The sequence below is a fragment of the Dromaius novaehollandiae genome, chromosome 6 (assembly GCF_036370855.1).
Source record: "Dromaius novaehollandiae isolate bDroNov1 chromosome 6, bDroNov1.hap1, whole genome shotgun sequence".
Lineage (NCBI taxonomy): Eukaryota > Metazoa > Chordata > Aves > Casuariiformes > Dromaiidae > Dromaius > Dromaius novaehollandiae.
In genome coordinates, this window is record NC_088103.1 from 41393205 (window position 1) to 41405721 (window position 12517).

Here is a 12517-nt window from a genome sequence, read left to right on the forward strand (position 1 = left end):
TTACTCTCTCCAGTCAGTTAAAGTGTGATCTTTGCACTTTTCTCTACCCTAATAATTTGTACCTGCCTAGTCAGAGTTGCCCATCCACCTTGCCTTGCTTTTTTAGAAACTGAAAAACATAAAGTGCCTTCAGACCAGAAACATACAGCAGCCTTGCAGATAACTACTTACTACTAATAAAACTGTGCCTCTGATATTCTGTTTATCTCATGATACTCCTCAAATTCCCACCCTGTTATTTCACTTTGTTTTTTTCCTTTGTTCTATATTATTTAAACTGCTGCACATGATACTGAAAACTTGAAGACTGTTATCAGTTTAGGAAAAGCGTATTAAATGGAAAAGATTAAGCTTTTGGCCTGAATCCAGCAAGCACTTAAATGCATGAGTAACTTTACTCCCATGAGTAGTGTCTTTGAAGCCAATGGGACTAGCCATGCATATACAGGAAAGCACATTTTTATAGACATTGGTTAGAGCAGGCTCGCCTACAAGATTTCCAAGTTCAAAAGTTGTGCCTGCACTTAGCTATGTGTGTGTGCTCAAATCTATAAGACATTAACATACTATACATGCTCACTACACTTTTTCCAAATATCATAGCTTTATTGCTATGTTATTATTTTTTCCTCTCTAAAACCAAAGTTAGGCAGATGTTCTTCATTTTTTTCTACCTATGCACAAGATTTAAACAGAGTCAGGTTACAGTTTTTCAAAAGAGAAAATAAAACAAATCAATGTTTCGTTTACTATAAGGCACACAGGGCTTGGAAATGCGTAACTGGATTCTCTTCAGACTGTCATAAAATAGGCCTAGAAATGTCAGTGGCCAAGTGTAACAACTTTTATTCCCCAGCGGAAAAATCATCTTGTTTTCTAAATCTCCATCTTTCTTTTCCCAGTATTGGGAATCAAGTGGCTACCATTTCATCACCATTTGCATCCTACGTAAAAGTCAGTCTTAAGCTCTGCACAAACTTAACCTATATTTAAACCTTATGTTGCAAGGTTTAAGCCAAGCACAAACTTAACCTATATCTAAATCTTATGTTGCAAGGTTTAAGCCAATCACCAACACCAATGCAATACAGATAGAAAGCAAGTATTAAAACTTACTGACCTATGAAAAACTCTAATGCTAACTTCGCTTTTGTTGCATATAAGGAAGAAACACTTGTAATATTAAAAAAAAATCATTTAATGGAAAATATGTAAAATCCTTTAATTAAGATGCATCAAAAATTTCACTTTGGCATTTCTAACCAAACAAAACAATGTAGCACTCCGAAATCTAAATATTTATTTTCCATTTGTTGTGAGAATTTACTGATAATAGAGGTGCCTCAGTGCTCTATGAAAATAGGGGCTCAGCAGCCCCTAATGCTCCCATTTTCAACTATCAAGATGATGCATCGCTGCAGGGATGAAAACAGACAGCAACACAAGAGATGTAGCTTTGCCAAAGAAATTACCTTACAAAGGAAAATGGGACCATGAGGTATCTGAACTAAAATTTCTAAAATCTGGTCTGATCCAGTATAGCATACTGTAGGCAGAACAACCCTATTAAAATCAATGGAACTGATGATGAATAAGATCAGACATTGGGAGCTGACACACATGTACTAAAATTTTCTGTTCGGTTAAGCTTTATCTTTCACGGATTTCAGGAAAAGTTCTTGCTGAGAACCTGTGATGTGCAAATAAAGCATCATCCATAGCCCATGTCACTGGGCATTACACAAAATAAAACAGAACTATTAATAGCTGAATATGGTAGATTGCCCATATCATACTACGTCACTCTCACAATGCAATAATATACTGCGATGGGCCGGGGGGAGTAATTAACTTTTTACTTCTTACTCTGAAACTCACTAAAAAGGGAAACCCTTGTTCATACATGTTCATATAACATAGACCAGTAAACATATTTTTGTATGACAATAAGTATTTGCAAGATAAAGTAGGCTTATATCTAAGTTGGCTGATTCAGGAGGAAAAAAATCAGTGGGCCTGCAAAACTTCTTTCTAAAGATGATGATGAAGCTCCCTAGTATGGATTGCAGTACCTTATTTGGCAGATATTTGTTTCCTAGCTATTATTGTCTGCTGAATATTTTACATCTGGAGTAATTTAATATGCATGCCAAACCTAAAATAAACCTTTCAATTTTTTTTTCCTTTTGATTATTTTTGTTAAAGATATTTTTGACTTTAATCTTCCATTTCAATCTTGGCCTTTTAAAAGGCCATCTTCAATTTTAAAATCAGCCTTAATTATTAGACATTTTCTCTCTTACTTGGCAACATAGTACAAGATGTGGAAACTGGATGCAGAGTCCAATAAATTCACAGCACCATCCAGAAGAGGCAATAGAATGCTGCTATATTCAGTTAGAAACAGGAAACAACGTATGTCAGGGCCAGTAACAGAGATACTCTTGCATTATCATACTCAGGCAGACTTTCTCTATTCTTCAGGTCTAAAAGGGTTAGATCAAATTTTCTAAAAGGTGCCTAAAGACATATTGATTATGATTTTCAAACAGTATCCTATGGAATGAGTACTTTACTCTGATAAAGTTAATAGGATTTTGAAGGATTTTGGTTTTGTTTAAATACTTTTGAGGGTGAATGAGTTATATACCTCTACCCTTCAGCTGTGCTCTTTAGAGCAACTAGCTACCTTTGGAAAAAAACAGCCCTTTCATTAGCTCAGGTGATAAACATTATGGAATGTAATACAGTGTAACTCTGTCATTAGCGAATAACACCAAGTGTATTCTCACAATGGGAGTCCAACATAAAGCTTTAAAACAGTCAGTGGAACTGGAATTTCTAGAGTTATGTACCAGTCCTGTTTATAGAAAGATTACATGCTTTCAAGAGGGAAAAAATCAATTAATCATTTCAAGAAAAACTGAATGATTTTCCAAAGATGGAAGGAAAACTGGTATGTGAAAAAGGACTGAGGCATCAAATATACAAGGAATAATATCCTTATGTGCTCCTGAAATGTACTAATACTTAAAAACAGGATGTGGATTCAGTGCTGCTCTGTCACTGATTTCTGTTCTCTGTGCCTTTTTCTAGAAGGGAAAAAGAGAGGATATTCTCAACCTCAAAAGGCTTCCTTCTTTCACAAATGCCATTTAGCTACCAAATCTTGCTGTTTCCTTAAGCAGTTATTGACTCCAAGCCACGATGCACTTACTTTTGTATGAGATACATAATAATACTGCTGTGGAATAGACTTCTCAGTCATCCCAAGATCATCAGATGTTCTACTTCTGTAACCTTCCAGGCTGCAGAAATATCTCTGAAAATGGAACTCAGCACTTCCATTTTCATAGCCCAAACCCTTCCTTTTCCATCTAAGCAGCAGATTCACTATAGAATACAAACTCTCTTCATAGAGAAAAGACACAAAAGCACCAAAAAACCATCAAAATGTTCAGGTGTGATATGCTACACAGCAAAGAAAGAGCAGTGATTATATACATGCAACCTCACAGTAAATTATTTTCTTTGCCTTCCTGCTCTGCTTCACAATCTTAAAACATTTTGTTTTCTCAGCCTATGAGGTGATGGAGAACTATTGTATGATTAGGCCTGATACGGGTGAAAAGAAACTCTAGTGATTGTTTTTGGAAAAATATATAAGATATTGTAATCTATTGCCTTATTCATTTCTTTGAGTTAAGTTGACTTTAGGGATTTGGGGGTAGGTTTAAACAAAACCTTAAAAATGAAAGTCCAAATTTTAAAAAAATTCAGGTGTCAGGAAAGATGGTGGCCATAATCTGTAGAGAAAATTATAAATATTATTGCAATACCCTGCTATGTGTCACATTGTAAAATTTGGTTGTTTTTTTCAGGTCAAGAGATGGCTAGGGAAAACAAGAGGCAGCAATAACTATGTATATGTCCAATGCCACCAGCAGTGCCTGAACACTAAGCACTAGAAATATACTTTTTCTAGATATTTATCTCACTTATTTCATCATAGACATGGCATGACTCCACTAGATCTTCACACTTCTGGGGTTTTTACTACACAATATCTACCTTGATTACTTTCCTATCTTATTAGTAAATCTCTGGCAAGAATTCTGTATTGAGGGCATATTGGGTGATAAGGATTTCCTTAACACCTGTGCAAAGTTTTTACATAAAAGATATATGCACTGCATATGATCTGCATATGCTTGTTACGGAAGTGATGCTCAAATGGCATTTAAATGCCCTATACTTCTCAAAGATCTTAGAAGACGTGGCAGAGAGAGGGTGAGATTTCCAAAAAAGGCAGCAGAGGAGGAGGAGCTAGGTTAGCCTGTAGGTTCTCATGAAGTTTTCTGAAGAAAACAATTCCAGAGATATGCATCTTCTTCTGTTGTTGTTCTTTTTCAAAAAATAATATCCATTTTTTTTCTGTATCATTCATGACACTGCACTTGTACCTAGAGAGGAGGTAGCAGAAGGATGGGGAAAAGGTATTCACACACCCTACTTTAAGTGTCTAATTTACTTCTGCTTAGCAGTCATGCTCCTTATCTAATCACTGAAGAGAGATTTGCTGCTCCAAAGGGCAACTCAAAGCAGCTATATTAGGTCCTTTATCTGAATTGCCCCTTGAATGACAGCTGTCAAATGATTTGTCACCAACACCAGCCAGTCAATAACATTCCAAAATATCTTCCACTGAACAGAAAATGTTCTAGTAGAACAGCTTTAATTATGGAAAAAAGATTTGATTTGGCTTCTATATTGAGTCCATGATAGTGTTAATCCCATAAAAATATAAAACATCCAAAATTTCTCTCTAATAATTGTAAACACTGCTTCCTTTGTCAACTTTTTGATTTATTGGAACTTATTATAGAGCTAGACTTTATTGTATTTGCTTATGATACCACAGTAATCTTTTCCCAGGCTTTCACTTTATTTTGTTACATTTATCTAGCAAGCCAGATTCACACTCCCACAGTAACCATATGGAGAAAAGCCACAAAAGCTGTTAAGTACATTTAATTACTGTTTTGATGAGCTCATATTTTAATTATGTTTATTGATTCTGTGTGTGTTGAAATAGTTTTAGCATTTCAAGAAAAAATGAATCAATATACTGTAATTACTGAGTATTTTATAATTTTTCTCTGTAATTAAAACTTTCATATAATATTTTTAACACTTTTTACTAATCCTTCAGCTGTGTTTGATTGCATTTCCTTCTATGTTTAGGTGAGTTTTAATTTTCATTCTACTAAAATGTGAAACTAAGTTCAGGACTAAACATATTTCCATCAAATACCTTCTCCTTAGACAATCCTAGGAAATCAAAAATAACATGCATATGGCATTTACCAGCACAACACCAGTCATGACACACTGGTAGATCTTCCACTCGGAGCAGTCATGACAGTTCTAGATAGCACTGTAGCAACAATTTGATGGTTCAGACAGCTAAGAAAGAGGTCTTCCTAAAGTATCTGTTACTGTCCTATTTCATTAAAACATCTGGCATTTTATATAGTACAGTGAAATACATTATTTCCCTTTAAAAAATCTATAATCCTATATATTTAGGTATATATTTAAAGCTGTTTCTGGACTTTTAAATCAAATTTATCTGTGGATGAATCAAAACTTTTGGATGATTTAAAATGGTAAAGCAGCTGTAAGGCATGGGGACAATATCCTCCAGTGGTATAACTGGCAAAAGTCCATTTGTTTGGATGGAGCATAATTCTTATTTCATAGTGAAAGAAAATGACTTAGGACACAAAGTTTGGCTGACAGCAGATACAACCACAAATACAGGTTGTAGAATGGAAGGGAACCAAGTAGGCTGGCAAGCTTTTAAACATTACTGTATGAAGATGAAGAAAAGCGTGTTTCTCTCCATGGATTATCCCTTATGTGAGAAATAAAAAAACATTTTTGCATACAGGTAAATTAGAGGCAATTGATTTATAAATCACAGAGCCTGCTCTGGTTCAGTCACATTACTTGCCATTTGACCTAGATGACAGGACTTGATAAGCAGGTCCTGTGTATAGGAAGAGTTAGCATTGACAGCAAAGGCATTTTTAACTAAGAGACCAGAACAAAGACTGCTTTCACAAGACACAAACTTTTTGAAGATGTGATTGAGTTTTGAAATTTCAGAATTTCTTACATGATGGAAATTCCATCTTTAAGGCTGGTTCTGATGATTATAGACATGATATTGTGAGCTTCAGAGTTTTCTCTTTTATTTTGCTTGTAGGCTGTAATTTCAATAGTATTTTAAAAGCAGCAGTAGTGCCAGCTCATTCAGTCATCAAACCCAGTTTTGCTTCATTTGCACCTGTGCATGCCATAGTGACATTGAATTAAAAAAAAAAAAAATCAAGCCAATGCTTGTGTTCTAAGACTCTGCATGTAAAAGCATCATTTTCAGCCTCTCCAGTATACTTCTGAATCTCTCACAAAATCCTGGAAGATTACTCTATGCTCTTGACAGTAAAACTGGAATTATTACATGGACAGCTATTCTTAAAGTACTGTACCCTTGGCTTTTGTCTCAATCTTGAAGAAACTGAGAAAATTTTATCTTTTCTGTGGTACTCATCTTAGCTCAACCCCAGGCATATAATGTTAGCAGGGCTAGAAAGTAGGTGCTGGCTGAGGAAAGAGAAAGGGTTTCCAACTATTATAGTACTGTACATCACCTGAGGGTCATGAGATTACTGTGAGAAGGGGCAGAATGTATGACTCCAGTGACAATAAAAGGTATCAAGAGCTGAAAGAGAATATTTATGGGAAAAAACACGATAGCACTAAATGGAACTACCCGAAAGAAAAGTAAAGTAGAAAGGATAGATAGGAAGAACACAAAAACAATATATAACTGTGCATTAGGAACAAGAGAGGTCATGGTTAGAAAAGTCTGAATGTCATCTTGACCCTGAGAGAAAAGGCAGTGGAAGAGGAAAAAATGGTGAAATAGCGTGGAGGAGCAGAGGGGTGGATGCCTTATCTGTTCTTTGGAACACTTACCAGAACGCTGAACCTTGGTTCTGGATGACTGCCTCTACCGTAGATAGAAGAGCCCTAGACTTTATCAGGAATCAGAGCAGTAGGTCTCTGCAAAAGTTGCTCTGAAACCTAGATTGTATACTACAAAATAGATTTCACTGAGCTTTCAAACAACCCTGGAGAATTCTGTCACAGCAATACTGGGGACAGCAGAAGACATGTCTCAGCTGAGCTGGTGACCTCGCTGCTTGCATCTACCACTGAATCGAAAGGGCCTGCATTGGTTTCCACAGGTACCAGGGTGCAAGAACTCTATCCCAAGTATCTCTTGGAGTTTGCAAAACAAGTTTCTAATTCAGTGTTCACTGAAGTTGATAGAACCATTTTCTTTTGATATCAGTGGTGTTCATGTCAACCCCTACACGTTTTTGAACAGCCTCGTTTGCATGTATATTCATAGACACCCCCTCTATCCTTCTTGCAACATAATCCAAGCATATTTATTTCCTTTGTTCTGACATTAGTTTTCTTCCACCATTCTTTAATAACCTAGTTTTCTTTCAACACAGAACATGCATTGCATACTTAAATATGAAAAACTGATCAAATAGATACAATTGGGAAAAAATGAAATGGGAGAAAAGATAAGTGGTCCTAGTCAGAAACTACCCATCTTAAACTAAAAGGCTAAAATCTGAAAATACAGCATAATAAAAAAATAGCTAATTCTCTTCAAGTCGGAGAAATTATTTACAGTTTATGTCACAGAAAATGAGAGTCCAATTTTTTCCAGGGAGCACTAATTGCTTGATTTAAGTCAATTGATTTCTACGGGAGTTGAAGGGACAGGCAGAAGGATTTGGCAAAATAGTATGCCTGATTAATTTAAGTACACCTTACTCACTGAAATAAAAGGTTTTAAATAATTTAGATTTTTAGCGGTGGTGGTAGTAGTGAAGTGGTTGGTTAGGCTAAGAGTTTTCAGCTGCATGAATTAGGATCAGTGTCAGCCATAACTTTGAATTTCCCAGCTTTAGTATGTGTGACATTATTGCTGTTTCAACATATTTTTTTTGTTTTCTAAGAAAAATTAATCAAGGATAATAAAAACACTCTACTTAAGAAAGGCTGCTGTGCTCTCTTGGGCATATACATATAGACAGTTTTTTAAACAGCTTGTTATCTATCCGTTAGACTGATAGAGCTCCTCTGAAATGGTTTCTGGCATTTATAAACTTTTCAGTGGGGTATAATTTACCTGACAGTACAAAATGGCTCCTGCAGATATGTTGCAGATGTCCAGATGGCTATGTAAATAAAGTTCAAGAGAGCAGCTACATATCCAAAATGCACCTAGAAAATCTTTGGAACATTGGTAAATGTGCAAGTATAGCTCATATGTTTCTCAGTGTACTCATTCAGCTGTTTCATTCCTCTCTTTTGCTCCCTCTTCTCCCCTTCCAAAGTCCCAACCCTAGCCCCAGTTTGATGGTTTCACACACAAAACTCTTGTTTTGTGAGCCACCAGACAAATACAGGGTTTGATTGCTGCTTTTTTGCATTATGTTTTGCATTATGTTTTTAAATCAGAAAAAAAAATGCTTATGAGAGACATAATCTGGCCACTTTTGTCTTAATTAGTATCATGGTTACTTCACCAGGGAAGTTATATGACAGCCTGTCCATGATCTTTGTCATTAGACCAAAATGAGGTAAAGAGCATAGATACATTCGTCATCTTCTATGTGGACAATGAGATGACTGACCTCCAGTTATTTTAGACAGGACAATGAAAATTATAAAGGATATAAACTATCAGAGTTCAGGGAATAAGCCATTCTCTAACTGACAAAGGGAAGAAGAAAATTCCCGATGGGCAGGTTGTAGCTCTCCACTACTGTGTTTCTTGCATGTTCTGGTAAAGTGTCCGAACAACTGTCAGGAAAAAAAAAAAAAAAGCTGGACTAGAAACGTGTAGGATTTGAGCGCTCTCTAGTGATTTGCATACCAGGTAGTTCTGTTGCTATGAAATAATGGTCAGAGGCACCATTAACAGGTCATAGTCAAAGAGGTGCAGTAGCTCAACGGCCCTATGAGGTAAGTTTAAGGCTTCTGTTCCCTTAACATATATCCTCCTTGCACTGTTCAGAACCAGAACTCTACATTCTCTAGATTTTATCTGGAGTTCATTGGCCCTACCATTAATCAGTTGAATTTGCAATTGTTCCTCTGAACTCCCTCAGTTGCAACTATGAGAGAGTACAGTCATGAAAATTCAAGGTCAGTTAGAACTAGTAAGTCTTAATAATTTCATCACCTTTAGCACTTTTTTTTCATTGAAATACTGAGGGTCAAAGACAGGTCAAACTGCTCAGGAAACTTTCAGTGCTTTGTCAGCACCTTTGAAGACCTGATGAATATTTCCAAATTATTCCATTTTAATTAAGCAGTGTTTTAGGATATTTTCAAAGCACTGCTCAAACTGGCTTTAATTTCTTGTTTATTGACAGATTAACTCAAATTTACTGATTAACACATTCAAATTTACTACTGCTGCAACTTATTTTTTTCCAGTATATAAGCAGAGACCATAAACTTTGCTATGTAAAACATCGAGAATCAGAGATGGTGCGCTTCTCTTCACTTCTTCAAATAGGAAGCTGAGAACCTTAACTAGATGGCAATCCAATTCTGTGTGAGTGGGAACCTGCTGTTTTGCCTACCATTTGACAATCCTTACTGTGAAGAATGCTTTCTTTTCCACTTGGCTTATCCACAGCAAGTAATCATGGCAGGTTTGAAAAAAAAAGAGAGAGAGGGAGAGAGAGAGAGAGAGAGAGAGAGAGAGAGAGAGAGAGAGAGAGAGAGAATGCATACAAACTAACCTGAATGATCAGAAGTGATGGCAAGAGATGACTTCTCTGAAGCCTCATGTAAGGACTAATCTGCAAATTACAAAGGAGGAGAAGGAAACATAATAGCAAAGCTGGAGAAGTCTTCTTCACATCAGAGACTGCACAAAACAGATTCTCATGTAGATACTGATGTCACTAAATACAGAGTCTCACAAGAAGCAAGTAACAGCAACTTTGTATGGAAATAAGGTTGTAAATGGTGTAAAAATCATTTTTATCATGAAAAGCTGTGCAATAACCAAGACACCCTACTTATTCCACATTTCAGGAATTCTTCCTCCAGCCTACAGAGAATTATACTTCAAGACAAAACTAGATTAAAAATACAGGGCCCAATTCCTGCCACATCATATTTGACCACATATATAGGAGCAAGAAAGCTGTGTAAGAACAGCATTAAACACAGGGATTCATTCTAATCAGACGAAGATTTATTCTTGTTGATATGTTCAATGCATTGAAAAAGTCACATATCAAAGTGTAAAAGACTATGCATTGAGTCTACAGAACACCTTCAAAAGAGTAGTGCAAAAGTGAAGGAAAATTCAAGCTAACAGAATGACAGCTAGTGAAGAACCAGTTGAACATTTTAGTCATCCCTTAATAGGTTGTCAGCTGGCACAAATAACTATTCCTTTTACCTGGAGGTCACTTTCATTCGTACCTCTCCCTCCCCCATTTCCCCAGCCACTCCAAATAGGTCACTGGGGATGGGGAAATCAGAGTGTGCCTGATTATAGTGAGAAATCAGAGAGGGTAGAAAGTTTCACTTAGCTTTAGATTAGTCTAAATTAAATAGACTGGCCTGGTGAGGGGTCTCAGCCTGTGGGGCAACCTGATAGTGAAGCTAGAATCACAGCCTATCAATGTTCTAAATTGACGGCAATGAAAATAATACTCCCCAGACACAAAAGTACACTTGTTTTCAGATTAATGCATCCTGAATGTGAGCTTTTCATCTCCTTTCTGAATGAGTTAACGTGTGCTCGTTCACCTTGGCCAGAAACAGAACTGCAGTTTCATTATTTTGAAACTTATTTGTGCTAAAGTCCGTAAGGCCAGTAGTTTGGGAAGATGAAAATAGCTTTCCACAGGCTCTCATTTTGGGAAAAGCTTGTTGCCCTGGGTCGCCAAATGCATTCTCAATGAAATCCTCCATTTGCATGTTATATTAGGCTGTAGTTGAAACAGTGAAAGTCTCATTGCTCTCAGGCCTGATCCAAAGATCTCTGACGGCTCTTTGCAAGGATAAATGTTGCATTAAAAAAAAAAAATCCATACTACTCACTGAGGAGCTTGAGAGTGCTGTCATCTTGTACTAGCACTGCATGTTTCCTCTTGTTACAGAAGTACATAGGTATCTGCATTAACTGCCAGACCCTATGCTCATATCAATTAGTTCCAGGAGTGTGTTGCCAATTAATATGTGTAATGGATGATGATTTTACAAATGCTCTAGCTTCATTTTGTTTTCTAAACTGGTGATAGTACAGAATTAAAATATTCTTGATTAATACAGTAACAAATTATTTGGTACTTACAGATATTGCCTTTTCATTAGTACAACTCAGCATATTTTTCTCACTTATCTGTGGATAGAAAACGTAAGATAGAAGATAATTTTAAAATACATCTTTTAAGATAAGCCTGTAACTACTGCTCTTTCTGTGAATGGAAAAACATTATACAAATTTACACACAGATGTTTTTGTTACACTTATTTCAGTGTGACTTACTCTCTTTCAAAGGAACAGAAAACTGAAAAAATGAATTAAAGAGCTGGTTCAAACAGCCAAAGCACCATAATCAGTTCATTCCAAAGATACATTTTGATACTATCAAAACATGTTCAGATGTTCTGGCAACACCTGATTTCAAAAAGTATTTTAGTTCTGACAAAAACGTGTGTTCCAACAGAGCATATCTTGTACATGGTTTCATCAAAGTGCCTCCAATCCACTGTCATTTTATATTTCTTATTAATAGTAGCCTGTTCAAACAAATAGGACTTATTTTTAAAATGTTTGTCACTATTTTTATACCTCTGTGCAAACAACTGTCTTTAGTCTCGGCTGATAGAAACTTCCCAAGCACAACCGATACCAACATTGTTGATTCAGAAGTATTATCCTCGGCCTTGTTTGTTCATCTACCTTGATCAAATCTCTCTCTTCATCCAAGCATTAGTTTGCTATCTCCTTACTATCTATGTCTCTGACTGAAACTTCATCACGAAGAATAGTAATTCCATAGGCTCAGAGCAAAAGTAAAGTACCAGGACTCTTTGTTCCAGAATTCTTGACAAAATGCAACTGGTTCATTAAATTCAGCCTACCTAAAATTTTCCTTGTACTTTCATACTGATACTGTAAACATCATTCCTGGACACTGAATATTGCTGTGTACTCATAAGCGTCTGCTTGCTGTCTCAACAACTGGCTGTGTATTGAAAAGAAAAGAAGAAAGCCCTACCAAAAAAAAATTGACTCCGAAAACTCAAAAAGTCATTATGATCCTCGGAAGAAAGCTGTTAAATGATCATATTTTTTGGCATAATACATACAGTGATAATATGCATG

The 12517-nt window shown here is 36.2% G+C and overlaps 1 long non-coding RNA gene across 1 annotated transcript; it reads right to left on the minus strand.

Moving 5' to 3' along the window:
* Positions 1-8162: 8162 nt before the first annotated feature.
* LOC135328811 (uncharacterized) lies at positions 8163-11532 on the minus strand. The gene is made up of 3 exons (XR_010389848.1): positions 11480-11532; positions 9909-9968; positions 8163-8958 (listed from the first exon to the last, which is right to left on the minus strand). It is a non-coding gene; the product is annotated as an uncharacterized LOC135328811 (long non-coding RNA).
* Between the last annotated feature and the right edge of the window lie 985 nt (positions 11533-12517).